Source organism: Anomaloglossus baeobatrachus, chromosome 1 (assembly GCF_048569485.1).
Source record: "Anomaloglossus baeobatrachus isolate aAnoBae1 chromosome 1, aAnoBae1.hap1, whole genome shotgun sequence".
Taxonomy (NCBI): domain Eukaryota; kingdom Metazoa; phylum Chordata; class Amphibia; order Anura; family Aromobatidae; genus Anomaloglossus; species Anomaloglossus baeobatrachus.
Genome location: NC_134353.1, coordinates 54,161,167 through 54,177,305, shown reverse-complemented (window position 1 = coordinate 54,177,305; position 16,139 = coordinate 54,161,167). Strand labels below are relative to the sequence as shown.

The following is a 16,139-nucleotide window of genomic DNA, read 5'->3' as shown; positions in this document are numbered from 1 at the left end:
CAGGGTATTTTTCATACAATTTTTCTCCTTGGTTTTTTCTAGTCTTAAGGCTGCAATTCACATGCTTAATGTTGCATGTTTACTGAACATTGTTTCAGCTCAGGTTTTTGTGTTTTTTGTATGTTTTCTTGCTTGGTTGCAAGTTGGGGGTGCAGCCCTCCTAATACTGAGACTGAACAGCTGATTGCGTCTCACTTTGCTGTGTATTTTATCTGGGACACAGCTAACCACTTGCCACCATCCATATTGGAGTTTTGACATGACACAAGTCAGGTATTGATAATGTTTTTAACTTCAGTAGGTTAGGGACTGTCTCAGATGGGTACACCGTGACGAGGTGAGACAGCTTTTTACCTTTTTGCAAAAATGTATACACTAAGTACCCTGTTATTAAGCACTTGCAATTTATTTATTTATATTCAGGGTATTTTTCATACAATTTTTCTCCTTGGTTTTTTCTAGTCTTAAGGCTGCAATTCACATGCTTAATGTTGCATGTTTACTGAACATTGTTTCAGCTCAGGTTTTTGTGTTTTTTGTATGTTTTCTTGCTTGGTTGCAAGTTGGGGGTGCAGCCCTCCTAATACTGAGACTGAACAGCTGATTGCGTCTCACTTTGCTGTGTATTTTATCTGGGACACAGCTAACCACTTGCCACCATCCATATTGGAGTTTTGACATGACACAAGTCAGGTATTGATAATGTTTTTAACTTCAGTAGGTTAGGGACTGTCTCAGATGGGTACACCGTGACGAGGTGAGACAGCTTTTTACCTTTTTGCAAAAATGTATACACTAAGTACCCTGTTATTAAGCACTTGCAATTTATTTATTTATATTCAGGGTATTTTTCATACAATTTTTCTCCTTGGTTTTTACTTATCTGAACATAGCAGGAACTTACCAAAAAGTGTGCACGATACAGTCATATGAAAAAGTTTGGGCACCCCTATTAATGTTAACCTTTTTTCTTCATAACAATTTGGGTTTTTGCAACAGCTATTTCAGTTTCATATATCTAATAACTGATGGACTGAGTAATATTTCTGGATTGGAATGAGGTTTATTGTCCTAACAGAAAATGTGCAATCCGCATTTAAACAAAATTTGACCGGTGCAAAAGTATGGGCACCTCAACATAAAAGTGACATTAATATTTTGTAGATCCTCCTTTTGCAAAAATAACAGCCTCTAGTCGCTTCCTGTAGCTTTTAATGAGTTCCTGGATCCTGGATGAAGGTATATTTGACCATTCCTGTTTACAAAACAATTCCAGTTAAGTTTGATGGTTGCCGAGCATGGACAGCACGCTTCACATCATCCCACAGATGTTCAATGATATTCAGGTCTGGGGACTGGGATGGCCATTCCAGAACATTGTAATTATTCCTCTGCATGAATGCCTGAGTAGATTTGGAGCGGTGTTTTGGATCATTGTCTTGCTGAAATATCCATCCCCTGCGTAACTTCAACTTCGTCACTGATTCTTGCACATTATTGTCAAGAATCTGCTGATACTGAGTTGAATCCATGCGACCCTCAACTTTAACAAGATTCCCGTGTCGGCATTGGCCACATAGCCCCAAAGCATGATGGAACCTCCACCAAATTTTACTGTGGGTAGCAAGTGCTTTTCTTGGAATGCCGTGTTTTTTTGCCTCCATGCATAACGCCTTTTTGTATGACCAAACAACTCAATCTTTGTTTCATCAGTCCACAGGACCTTCTTCCAAAATGTAACTGGCTTGTCCAAATGTGCTTTTGCATACCTCAGGTGACTCTGTTTGTGGCATGCTTGCAGAAACGGCTTCTTTCGCATCACTCTCCCATACAGCTGCTCCTTGTGCAACGTGCGCTGTATTGTTGACCGATGCACATTGACACCATCTGCAGCAAGATGATGCTGCAGGTCTTTGGAGGTGGTCTGTGGATTGTCCTTGACTGTTCTAACCATTCTTCTTCTCTGCCTTTCTGATATTTTTCTAGGCCTGCCTTTTCTCGGCTTAACAAGAACTGTACCTGTGTTCTTCCATTTCCTTACTATGTTCCTCACAGTGGAAACTGACAGTTTAAATCTCTGAGACAACTTTTTGTATCCTTCCCCTGAACAACTATGTTGAATAATCTTTGTTTTCAGATCATTTGAGAGTTGTTTTGAGGAGCCCATGATGCCTCTCTTCATAGGAGATTCAAATAGGAGAACTACTTGCAAGTGGCCACCTTAAATACCTTTTATCATGAATGGATACACCTGCCTATGAAGTTCAAAGCTCAATGAGGTTACAAAACCAATTTAGTGCTTTAGTAAGTCAGTAAAAAGTAGTTAGGAGTGTTCATATCAAGAAATTGATAAGGGTGCCCATACTTTTGCACCGGTCAAATTTTATTTAAATGCGGATTGCACATTTTCTGTTAGTACAAAAACCTCATTCCAATCCAGAAATATTACTGAGTCCATCAGTTATTAGATATATGAAACTGAAATAGCTGCTGCAAAAACCCAAATTGTTATAAAAAAAAAAGGTTAACATTAATAGGGGTGCCCAAACTTTTTCATATGACTGTATATATGTACTCCCCTGCAGTATAGATCAGATGAGCTGTTAATAGATATCCATTTCACAGACGGGTATGCTGCCAAGTTGATCCACTGTGAAAAATCTTCCTCTGTCGGAGATATCACAGGGACAATGTAGAAAGAAAATGTTGACCACTATCGGCGCTCCCCAAAGAGTAAGCTCGATATGATGAGGATCGATGTGATCGAATCAATAATTTTATTAGATAAAGTACATGGATGTGTTCATATAGTCATGCACATACAAACCATGCAACAACACGTTTTGCCATCTTCAGGTCTGAAGTAATCAGGACCACATCTTCATCAAATCGAGGTCAGTCTTTGGGGAGCGCCGATAGTAGTCAACATTGTATTTCATTGAGTAATTCATTTAGCTGGGTCTTGGCTGCTGTCCCAGGATTGGCATGTATATATCCAGCATAGCTGGCAGTGTAATTTATAATATCAGAAGTAAAATTATATGTTGGAACAGTTGCTCCAATTGTTGCAGGAAACTCATGGAAACTTTATTCGATTTTTTTTTCCCCTAAAGCAAATATACTCCTCTTTACTTTGGTTATAAATGGATTTTTCCATCTTAGATGTGGTTTTCGGTTATTCGCTGTGCGGATCATGTGCTGAGTGCGCTGCAATTTTAGACATGTTTAATTAACAGTTTCCATGCCAAGGGCAGAGTCCACCTAAACTGCAGAAATGTTATTTTCTTCTATGATAGTTCAGTTTCCGGGAGACGTAATAGTGGAATTATCAGGAGCTCACATCTGCGCGTTATCTGTCCACAGACATATGACACAAAACAAACTAGTGGAGCCTGGAGGGATAAGATGACACCGACTTATTTTACATTAATCCCTAGAGAGCAGCTGACTGTATGTAGAAACTTATTGGGGAAAGTACAGGGGATTACAGCTGCTATGGGGGTTCAGAGAGAGGGGGTCTCCGGTCTGGTTAGTCACATCTCCTTTCTTCCTCGGTGGTAAGCTACTGTGCAGAAGTCTCAACTCCAATCATAGGGAGGGTCATGTTGACCAAAGAAAAGGCAATAAGCGGCAGCAATATAATGGGGGCACATATTAATCTTTGCTGTAAAAAAAAATGGAATTGCAGCCAACCAAAAATTATCTAGTACAATTCCCATTAGGACGGTATCAGTAAATCTGTAATCGCCGAGTGATAAATTGCGGAGACGTCACAGACCTACAACAGCAGAGAGCGGTAATGTCACACGGAGTTTTACACAAATTCGCCAACTATCATGGCGGCATCAGACGTTGTTCACATTGCAGATTCTGACACTCCATGGTTTCTCTGGTGCTTCCTATCTACACAGGCAGACTCAGGCGTCGTATGCTCAGTCATAGACAGGCTAGCAAGAGTTAACCTTTCCTAGCCTGCTTGTTAGGTTTCTGGGATCACATGTTGTAAGGGAGCCAATCACATCTGCTCCTCTCATACTTAGGTTGGAGGAGATCTCCCACCCATGGTGACTATAGTTTCTGCTAAGTTAGTCTGTGTGCTGTGGTCTCACAGATTTGCTGGAGAGAGTAGCCTGTGCTTGGTGTTGTTGTGAAGTTTACCCGTTGTCTTGTTGTTTTCTCCATGCTCTTGTTTTCCACCTAATCTCTTATTGTGTGTGCGTGCTGTGTGACAGAGTTCTGGTTTCCCATGTTTGTCTATTTCCAATGGTTAAATCATACTCTAGTCCTGGCCCCTCCTAGGGGAGGCAGAATAAGATCAGGGCTGGTCAGGAGCAGGACCAGGAAGGAGACCCAGACATCCCCACCATTAGGGGTAACTCTTAGAATAGGGATAGGACAGGGACCTCTAGTCTGAAGGTGAGCTTTGGGACCCCGGTTTCCTGTTTTCCCCATAGTCCCACATAACAGGTAACATGCTCTATCGGAGATTTATTATTGCCAATCCTGGCTGACATCTAGCTTTTCAAGACACAGATTATTATTATTATGCAGTTATTCTGCCTGGGATATTTATGGTATATTGATAAGTGTTTGATACTATATTCCATAAATGACACAGCACGCAATCTCAGGAATGGGGAAGGGGTTGTGCATGTGCGGCTTTCTTCATTCATTTCTATGGGAGTTCTGAGAATTGCTAGATGTCCCAGGCGTGACACAATGATCTTTTTTTTGTCAGGGCTGTAAACACCTTGGGCAGGTGTAGTGGGTGGGCAGACCCCTACAGGAGAGACATAGTTATCGGAAATGTTAATGTTAATGTTAATGCTGTTTTAATAAAAGTGTTTTACTGATATTGTATTGTATTGTGTTAGGGCACCCCTAGTGGCCGGGTGGGACGGCTGTCGCCACGGGGAAAGAGGAGGAGCCGGCAGAAACCAGGGGAAGATAAAAAGTGTGTGTAGGGTAGAAAGTGCAGTCGGGTCCGGGAGGAGTGAGTGAACAACTAGGGGGCAGAGCGTGGGAGCTGATTTGATCGGGGACGCCGGAGAAGACAGGAGGAGACGATACCTCAGCAAGTGAAGCAGCCGGTGTGGGTCCGGCTTGTGGGTAGCTGTTAGTGGGAGCCCGGCGAAGTGGAGTAACCGGTCACACCCCACCAGAGGGAGCGTCAGGGCAGGTTGTCCCCCAGCTCAAGCAAGTGTACCCGGTATCCATAACTGCACTGTTTTTGGGAGAAGAAGTGTGAAAATAAAACATGTCGTTTATTTGCATTGAACCCTGCCTGAAGCGTGTTTTTGCGCCGGATGATCGTTGCACCACCACACTCTGCCCCACCGAGTCATCTCCCGACCTTGAAGTAGTGATGGAGTCAGGGGAGAGCCTTGAATCTACAAAGGCCACGACTACAAGGCCGGAGGCGCCCCTGGCCCCTCATTACATGTGGCGTAGTCGGCAGGATGCGAATTCCCTGCCAGGAACCCAAGAAGCCGGAGATCAAGTGGTGCCTAGGGCACAGGATCCGGACTATGAGAGAAGATTTCCAGTCCCATGGTGGGAAGAAGAAACAGTGCCTGCAGCGTTGGACCGGGCACAAGATGGCGGCAAGATGGCCGTCGTCGGTGAAGACGTAGAAAGGGCGCGAAAAGTTGGCGCCAAAAGAAGAGCCTGGGGCTGGCCGGTGCCGAAAAAGAAGTTCGGAGTACTCCGCCCAAAGAGGGGAGGTGCCAGTCCCAGGGCACACAGAAGAACATGTACAGTGGGCGGTGTTTTGAAGGAAAAGAAGAACCGCCGCGGAGGGGTCGCTATGATGTGGGAGATTGGGGGTGGAGTCTGCTCAAGAGCGGGAAAAATAAGCCCGCCTCCACTTCCTTCTCCACTGACCCCGCCGCCATTACTAGAGACGCCGCAAGCTCACGAGATGGAGACCTCCGGACAACAGCAGGAAATAGTGACCACTATGGCCCGCGCTAACCTGGGCCGAGGACGTCCCAAACATGCTGCTACAGAAGCGTCCCCTCTCGATATCCCGGCCGCGTCAGGAGGATCAGAACGTCCGGCTAAGGTGACCTGGCTAACCACCTGGGACGCTGCGACGGGAGGCACTACTACTGAAGTACGGGCGACCTACGCCACCCAGTTACCAGTGGGGAATCGGCCCCTGTGGATCTCCTATCCCGTCCTGGAGACACCCCTGCCTGCGGCCGCAGCACCAGCCGTCCCCGTGCAGGCTCCGGCAGAAGAAATCACCCAGAAGCTGGAACAAGATCCCTGGGATTTTTCTGGGACCCCGTCCAGCCATCTACCATACCTCACTCAAGGGCTCCGTCTCCGGTACCAGACCCCGTCCGGGAGCGGCTGCTTGCAGAGACCATCGCCCGGGAGATGATGGCCGGTCCCCGAGGCGAAGAGCTGGCGCTACACTTCACCACTGGTATAGTGGTAAAGTTCAATCAACAAGAGGGCTACGGCTTTATCCGGGAAGAGACAACCGGAGACGACTACTTTTACAACCGGGTTCATCTGGATGTGGAAGGTCTGCCACAGCGCCTCCACACACTCTATCCGGGCGAAAAAGTCCAGTTCTTACCTGAGGCAGGAAGCCGCGGCCTCTTCGCGGTCGGCGTGACCAGAATGCCGACCCCACGAGAAGCCACTCAATGGCAACAGGAGATAGAGTGGGAGGAACATCAAAGCCGGCGGCGGACCCAGGCAAGACCGGTGCTGGCTGAAGCCTCTCACCCCCGACGTACCCTAGCGGTGGCTCCAGAGATGATGCCCGGACTGACTCCTGGCCCGGAAAGAGAGACCCCGGCGGTGCTGGCGGTCAACCAGAGCATAACCAACCACCCGGTGATTGTTCTGGACGTGCCTCAGCCACCCCGGGGAGCGACCCCATCACCCCCGCCGGGGAATGAAGAGATCGCGACATCCGAGGCCGCCGTTGCTCCTGAACCTTTTCGGAGGTTACGTCGAAGCCCGGGCAGTCCCTGTCCGTCTACATTCAGGCACAGAGGGCCGAGTGGAAGCGAGCCTGGCCTCCAGCGTAAAGCGTCCTGAACGGCGCGTGCGAAGACCGGTGTTGTTGTTTGACCGGCAGAAGTTATGTTAAGTCCGGAGGGAGTCTGTGGCTGGACTGAGCCAGGGGCTCCTCCGCGTTGCCGAAAGAGAGAAGTGCTGTTTAAGTGTTGTGGTTCTCTTGTTTAAACGACCAAGACCGGGAGTGCCACGTTGGCCTCCGGGCACACCAAAGACCGGGAGCGCTACCAAGCCTCCGGGATTCACCAAAGACCGGGAGCGCTGCTCAGCCTCCGGGCGCCACCAAAGACCGGGAGCTCCCAGTTGAACTCCGGGCGCTGAACTGGTTCGTAGTTTAAATATGTGTGTTATTTCATGTGGGAGCCGTGCCGGGAGGCTCGGGTTTTAAGAGGGGAGGTGTGTAGTGGGTGGGCAGACCCCTACAGGAGAGACATAGTTATCGGAAATGTTAATGTTAATGCTGTTTTAATAAAAGTGTTTTACTGATATTGTATTGTGTTAGGGCACCCCTAGTGGCCGGGTGGGACGGCTGTCGCCACAGGGAAAGAGGAGGAGCCGGCAGAAACCAGGGGAAGATAAAAAGTGTGTGTAGGGTAGAAAGTGCAGTCGGGTCCGGGAGGAGTGAGTGAACAACTAGGGGGCAGAGTGTGGGAGCTGATTTGATCAGGGACGCCGGAGAAGACAGGAGGAGACGATACCTCAGCAAGTGAAGCAGCCGGTGTGGGTCCGGCTTGTGGGTAGCTGTTAGTGGGAGCCCGGCGAAGTGGAGTAACCGGTCACACCCCACCAGAGGGAGCGTTAGGGCAGGTTGTCCCCCAGCTCAAGCAAGTGTACCCGGTATCCATAACTGCACTGTTTTTGGGAGAAGAAGTGTGAAAATAAAACATGTCGTTTATTTGCATTGAACCCTGCCTGAAGCGTGTTTTTGCGCCGGATGATCGTTGCACCACCACACTCTGCCCCACCGAGTCATCTCCCGACCTTGAAGTAGTGATGGAGTCAGGGGAGAGCCTTGAATCTACAAAGGCCACGACTACAAGGCCGGAGGCGCCCCTGGCCCCTCATTACACAGGATAAAAGGGATATTCTCAAGGTTCCCATTTGCTGGATGTCCGACTGCCGCGACACCCACTTATCTCACAAAATGGGGCTCTGAAGATCCCTGTGTGAAAGAAAAATAGGTCAATCATGCGCACTGTCGCTCTTCTGTTCATACTTAATGGGAATACTGAAGAGGTCATGCACGGACTAGGGGAAGGTCTGGCATGGAGCAAGACACACCACAAACAGGGATTTCACCACAACAAAGAAGGGAAACACCGGGGACACTAATAAAGGTGGTGGTGTTAGTGAGAGGGAAGATGGGACACCTTCTGCACTCACCTGCAGCTGTACCCTTCACACCTAGCCAGTTCCTATACAGGTTCTGCATCTGTCACTGAGCAGTATAACTGAAGCCCTGAGAGACCTTGTAATAGCCCTGACTAGTGAGCTGGCAGGTAAAAATTACTAGTCCCACGGCTGCACTAAAACAACATGAAGGGAATGTACGAAAGACAGGGGAAATAACAAAAGGATAAAGCTCAACGTCACAGCTTCAGTCAGACACCAGGACTGCAGCCTACACCACTTCACTGCAACAAGGACTCCAGCAGCTCCTTCCACCTCCAGGCCTAGCTTCAGAATAAAATCAGAATAACTGGCACCCTCTACTGGGATATGTGAACATATATAGGGGAAGGGAGTGGTCACCAACCGGAAACACCTGAGGCCAGGAATCAGAAGCTGCTGTAAAGTAAAACTGACATTAACCCTTTCAGCACCAAAGAAAAGGTAATACGTTTAATGTGAAGAGTATCAGATGGCAAAGAGAGACTCTGGTCCAGATCTTGTGACAAGTCTCTAGTAACAGAGAAACGGCTATGACAGGAGATAGCCAAGCGATGCTCTCAGTTGGTCTTCGGCAATACCTTAAGAATGAATGGAGCGGCAGTGCGCATGATCGACCTCTGCTCCATTCATACAGGCTCTTCAGAGCACTAGTTCTTGGGATGGGTGGGGGTCTCAGTGGTCAGACCCCCAGCGATCTGGAATGTATTCCTTATCTCATACATAGAAGAAAACTTTCAAACTTGAACATACCCCTTTAAAAGGAATCTCTCAATAGGATTTCACTCAGCAAACTATTTATATGCACAGGTAGCTCCCGTAAGGACAAGTCCAGCAATACCTTTACATGGCCAGTTGGTTATTTCTAACTGGAAATCACGGTTTCAATAGATATACAAATGAGGCAGAAGCACTATCTGAAGCCTCTGTCACTCCAGCTCTATTCCAAGTTCAACACCGCTTCTTCCTGCTTGACTGACAGCCTCTATGCTGTGCTACATCAGGCAAAGGGGCCGTAGGAGGTGTCGCTGAGCAAGGAATAGAGTTGGAGTGGAAGAGAATAAAAGAAAGGCCGAACTACTAAACACCTTTTTCTCTACAGTATTTATACAAGAAATTCGATGAAATGATCAGAGATACAAAAAAATTTCCCATTAAATGTCACTTGCTTAACCCAGCAAAAATTACGGCACCACCTCAAAATAACTAAAGTAAATAAATCCCCAGGCCCAGATGACAGACACCCCCGAGTACTGCAGGAATTAAGTACAGTGATAAGGAGACCATTATTATTATTAATCTTCACAGATTCCATAATAACGGAAACTGTACCACATAAGTGGCGAATATCAAATGTGGTGTCAATATTCAAAAAGAGGACAAAATCTGAGCTGGGTAATTATAGACCGGTAAGTTAAACCTCTACAATGGGTAAAATCATTGAGGGTTTCCTAAGAGATGCCACCTTGGAGGATCTCAAGAAGAATAACCTCATGACCTAGTATCAACATGGGTTTATGAAGGATCGGTCCTGTTATATTAATCTGATCAGCTTCTATGAGGAAGTACGTTTCAGACTGGACCAGGAAAATGCAGTGGATTTTGTCTACATGGATTTTTCAAAGGCATTTGACACAGTGCCACACAAAAGGTTAGTCCATAAAATGAGAATAAAGGGAGTAGGGGAAAATATGTATAACTGAGTTGAGAACTGGCTCAGCGATAGAAAACAAAGGGTGGCTGTTAATGGAACACACTCAGACTGGGTCACAGTTACCAGTGAGGAACTACATGGGTCAGTATTGGGCCCTCTTCTTTTTAATATATTTATTAATGACCTTGTATGGGACATAGAGAGTAGAATTTCAATATTTGCAGATCATATTAAAGTCTGCAAGGTAATTAATACAGAAAAGTATCATTTAGTATTAGAGAAGGATTTGTGTAGGCTGAAGGCTTGTGCTGAGCAATGGCAATTGCACTTTAATGTGGATAAATGTAAAGTCATGCACTTGGGCAGAGAACATAAAATTTATACTTATGTACGTAATTGTAAAACACTGGATAAAACTGTCACTGAAAAAAGACTTGGGTGTATGGGTGGACGGGAAACTCAACTTTACTGACCAGTGTCAGGCAGCTGCTGCCAAGGCTAATAAAATAATGGGATGCATTACAAGAAGCAGAGATGCTCATGAGAAGAACATAGTTTTACCCCTATACAAGTTACTAGTGCGACCACACTTAGAATATTGTGTACAATTTTGGTCTCCGGTGTATAAAAAGGACTAGAACGTGTGCAGAGAAGAGCAACCAAGGTTAATAAAGGAATGGGTGGATGGAAGTACCAAGACAGGTTATTAAACTTGTGGTTATTCAATTTGGAAAAACAAAGGCTTAGAGGCAATCTTATTACAATTTACAAATATATGAGGGTACAGTACAGAGATCTCTCTAATGATCTAATGATTTTACCCCTAGGCCTGCAACAGGGACAAGGGAGCATCTACTACATTTAGAGGAAAGGAGGCTTAGTCATAATCACAGATGCAGTTCTTTACTGTAAGAGCAATGAGACTATGAATTATTTACTGTAAGAGCAGTGAGACTATGGATTATTTACTGTAAGAGCAGTGAGACTATGGATTATTTACTGTAAGAGTAGTGAGACTATGGATTATTTACTGTAAGAGCAGTGAGACTATGGATTATTTACTGTAAGAGCAGGAAGACTATGGAACTCTCTGCCACATAATGTTGTAATGGTTGATTAATTATTATTACTAAAATTTAAGAGAGGCCCATGCCTTTCTTGAAAAATATAACATTACAGGTTATAGCCGCAACGTTCTGTGATTGGGCATTGATCCAGGGAACTAGTCTGAATGTCGTATGTGGAGTCGGGAAGGAACTTTTCCCATAATGTGAAGCCATTACTGTCTGCACCACTCGGTATTTGCCTTCCTCTGGATCAACATGTTAAGCTATGAACTCAATGGACTTAAGTCTGCCTTCAACCTTTAACCCCTTAACGACCCTTGACGTACTGGGTACGTCATGGTGACATGGTGCTAAACGATCCATGACGTACCCAGTACGTCATGGCGAAATCGCGGTCCCGGAGCCCCGGGGAGTCCAATTTGTTTAATTAAACAGTAGATTCGGGAAGGAGGGGACCTCTGCCTTACCTCAGGAGGGTTGGTGCCTCCTCCCCGAACCTACAGAGGCTGTGATTGGCTGACGAACGCCACTCAGCCAATTACAGTCACTGTAATGTTCCAGCCATTGAAAATGGCTGGAACATTGAAATCCAGCCCTGATCAGTGCTGCTGTAGCACTGGCCATTGGCTGGAGCTGGGTGATCGGTGCTTCACCCGCCCCCAGCTCTGATTGGAGAGACCGGTCTTGTGACCGATCTCTCCAATCACCGTGGATCTGGTGCCGGTGAGCTGTGTCCGTCCCTGAAAGCCGAGGAGAGCGGTCTCTGCGGGTGCCCATCGGTAAGTTGCTGCCCCCGCCGCCCGCCCCTGTCCCCGATCGCCCTGCCAGCCCCGCCAGCGCCGCCGCTGTCTCCGATCGCCCTGCCAGCCCCGCCACTGTCTCCGATCGCCCCGCCCACCACCGCCAGCCCCGCCACTGTCTCCGATCGCCCCGCCCGCCAGCCCCAGCCCCGCCGCTGTCTTCGATCGCCCCGCCCGCCACCGCCAGCCCCGCAGCGGCTCCGATCGCCACCGCCAGCCCCGCCGCTGTCTCCGATCACCCCGCCCGCCACCGCCAGCCCCGCCGCTGTCTCCGATCGCCCCGCCCGCCAGCGCCAGCCCTGCCGCTGTCTCCGATCGCCCCGCCCACCACCGCCAGCCCCGCCGCTGTCTCCGATCGCCCCGCCCGCCAGCGCCAGCCCCGCCGCTGTCTCCGATCGCCCCGCCCGCCAGCCCCAGCCCCGCCGCTGTCTCCGATCGCCCCGCCCGCCACCGCCAGCCCCGCCGCGGCTCTGATCGCCACCGCCAGCCCCGCCGCTGTCTCCGATCACCCCGCCGCTGCTCCCGATCCACCGCTGTCCCCGATCGCCCCGCCCGCCACTGTCCCCGCCGCCACGCTCGCCACTGTCCCCGCCGCTGTCGCACCCACCTTTTTCAGCCGCTGTTGCCCCCGAATCGGCCCCCACTGTTCCCGATTGCCGCCGCCGCCTCCTTCATCGGCTGCCCCTTCTCCATCGCCACTACACCTCCTCCCCCTCCATGTGCTGCAAGCCACCCTCCCCCCTCCATGTTCTGAGGGCCCCCCTCCCCCCGGGGCCCCCCCTCCTCCATGTGCCATCTCTCTCTCCCATCAGACTCTGCCCCCCTCCCCGATCTGCTGCCTGCTCTCTCCCATCCTCTTCATCTACTGCCCCCTCTCACACTCCTCAATCTGTTGCCTCCTTCATCTGCTGCCTCTTCTGTCTGCTGTGATTCTGCCGCCTACATCCATCCTGTAAGGTAGGTATCCCCATCTCACCTCCCTCCCCCCATCCTCCGCCGCTCCTGCATCCGCTGCGCCATTTCCCATCATCCATCCACTGCGCCCTTTCCCATCCTCTGCCGCTCCTCCATCCGCTGCGCCCTTTCCCATCTTCCATCCGCTGCGCCCTTTCTCAACTGCCGCCCCGCCCCCTTGCATCGCATTATCCAGCGCAGTTGCTCGCTTCCAGACTGGAGTGGATGATGCGATGCGAGACTCGTGCATTGCTCTCACGTTTGGCACTGGTCTTAGTGGCAGGCGCTCATATTTTTTTTTTCTTCATTTTTTTTTTTACTGATGTCTGTATTTTTTATTTCGCCAAACTAATTTTTTTGTATGTGGGGGGTCTAGTTTCCAAAATGGGATCACATGTGGGGGAGCTCCATTGTTTAGGCACCTCAGGGGGTCTCCAAATGCAACATGGCGTCTGCTAATAATTCCAATCAATTTTACTGTGAAATGGCGCTCCTTCTCTCTCTGAGCCCCGCCGTACGCCTAAACAATTGATTTCCACCACATATGAGGTACCTGTGTACTCAGGAGAATTGCACAATAAATTTTATGGTGCATTTTTTCCTGAGACCCTTGTGAAAAAAAAGCTACCTGTTTGAAAAAACAATTTTGTGGTAAAAAAAAGTATAAAATATTTTCACGGCTGAACATTACAAACGTTTGTGAAGCCCCCAGGTGTTCAAAGTGCTCACTAAACAGCTAGATAAATTCCATGAGGGGTCAATTGTGGGGGAGCTCCATTGTTTAGGCACTTCAGGAGGGTCTCCAAACGCAACATGGCGTCCGCTAATAATTCCAACCAATTTTGCTGTGAAATGGCGCTCCTTGCCTTCCGAGTCCTGCCGTGTGCCCAAACATTTGATTTCCACCACATATGAGGTATCTGCGTACTCAGGAGAAAATGCACAATACATTTTATGGTGCATTTTTTCCTGATACCCTTGTGATAAAAAAAGCTACCTGGTTGAAGCAACAGTTTTGTGGTAAAAATATTTTTTTTTCTTTTCAAGGCTCAACGTTATAAACTTCTGTGAAGCCCCCAGGGGTTCAAAGTGCACATCAAACATCTAGAAAAATTATTTGAGGGCTCTAATTTCCAAAATGGGGTCAATTGTGGGGAAGCTCTATTGTTTAGGCACCTCAGGGGGGTCTCCAAACGCAACATGGCGTCCGCTAATAATTCCAACCAATTTTGCTGTGAAATGGCGCTCCTTGCCTTCCGAGTCCTGCTGTGTGCCCAAACATTTGATTTCCACCACATATGAGGTATCTGCGTACTCAGGAGAAAATGCACAATACATTTTATGGTGGATTTTTTCCTGATACCCTTGTGATAAAAAAATCTACCTGGTTGAAGCAACAGTTTTGTGGTAAAAAAAAATTTTTTTCTTTTCACGGCTCAACGTTATAAACTTCTGTGAAGTCCCCAGGGGTTCAAAGTGCACATCAAACATCTATAAAAAATATTTGAGGGCTCTAGTTTCCAAAATGGGGTCACTTATGGGGGAGCTCCATTGTTTAGGCACCTCAGGGAGTCTTCAAACCCGACATGGCGTCCGCTAATGAGTGCAGCTAATTTTTCACTCAAAAATTCAAATGGCACTCCTTACCTTCCGAGTCCTGCCGTGTGCCCAAACATTTGATTTCCACCACATATGGGGTATCTGCGTACTCAGGAGAAAATGCACAATAGATTTTATGGTGCATTTTTTCCTGATACCCTTGTGATAAAAAAAAGCTACCTGGTTGAAGCAACAGTTTTGTGGTAAAATTTTTTTTTTTTCTTTTCACGACTCAACGTTATAAACTTCTGTGAAGCCCCCAGGGGTTCAAAGTGCTCATCAAACATCTAGAAAAATTATTTGAGGGCTCTAGTTTCCAAAATGGGGTCACTTATGGGGGAGCTCCATTGTTTAGGCACCTCAGCGAGTCTTCAAACCCGACATGGCGTCCGCTAATGAGTGCAGCTAATTTTTCACTCAAAAATTCAAATGGCGCTCCTTGCCTTCCGAGTCCTGCCGTGTGTCCAAACATTTGATTTCCACCACATATGAGGTATCTCCGTACTCAGGAGAAAATGCACGATACATTTTATGATGCATTTTAACTGATACCCTTGTGAAAATACTAATTTTTATGGCTAAAGTAACATTTTTGTGTTAAAGTAAAATTTTCATTTTTTCTTCTATATTGCTTTGGTTGCTGTGAAGCCCCTAAAGGGTTAATAAACTTCTTGGATGTGGTTTTGAGCAGAGTGAGGGGTGAAGATTTTAGAATGGGGTCACTTTTGGGTATTTTCTGTCGCCTAGGTTTCTCAAATCACTCCAAATGTGATGTGGTACCTAAAAAAATTTTTTTTGTAAACTTTGTTGGAAAAATGAGAAATTGCTGATGAACTTTGAACCCTTTTAACTTCCTAACGGAATTTTTTTTTTTTTCACAAATTGCGCTGGTGTAAAGTAGACAAGTGGGAAATGTTATTTAGTAACTATTTTGTGTGACATATCTCTCAGATTTATGGGCATAAAATTTCAAATTTTGAAAATTGTGAAATTTTCAAAATTTTCACCAAATTTCCGAAATTTTCACAAATAAACGCAAAACATATCGGCCTAAATTTACCACTGACATGAAGTACAATATGTCACGAAAAAACAATGTCAGAATCGCCAGGCTTCGTTGAAGCGTTCCAGAGTTATAACCTGTCAAAGTGACACTGGTCAAAATTGCAAAAAATGGCCGGGTCTTTAAGGTGAAAACAGGCTGGGGGCTGAAGGGGTTAAAACTATGAAACTTATGGGAGGGCAAAATATGCTAAAATAAAATAAATAAAAAATTAAAAAGAATAAAATATAACAGGTAAAAATATAAATAAAAAATACCAGCTAAAAAGAAATAAATAAAATAAAAATACCGCTGTCAATACGAATAGCTGTTAATAGCCCTGCCTCCCTCGAAAAAAAAAAAACATGTCCGCTGCATAAAAATATTTGTTAAAGAATTGGAAACAAATTTTTAAATGCATTTAAATAATTCTTTGTAGGTATAAAAAAAAATGGCAAAAACAGACATTTGCTTTATTTTTCCAGTGATATCACTCAATATCAGCAACAAAAAAAAAAACAAACAAAAAAAGAGCGAAAATATTAGTGACAGTAAAATGAAGCCCCATGTATTTGAATGAGAATTTTTATTTTAGA

The 16,139-nt window shown here is 46.6% G+C and overlaps 1 protein-coding gene across 3 annotated transcripts in view; it reads right to left on the bottom strand.

The window, feature by feature from the left end:
- The window catches only part of REEP1 (receptor accessory protein 1), a 172,301-nt gene that overhangs the window by 110,574 nt on the left and 45,588 nt on the right, over positions 1–16,139 (bottom strand). The window lies entirely within an intron of this gene.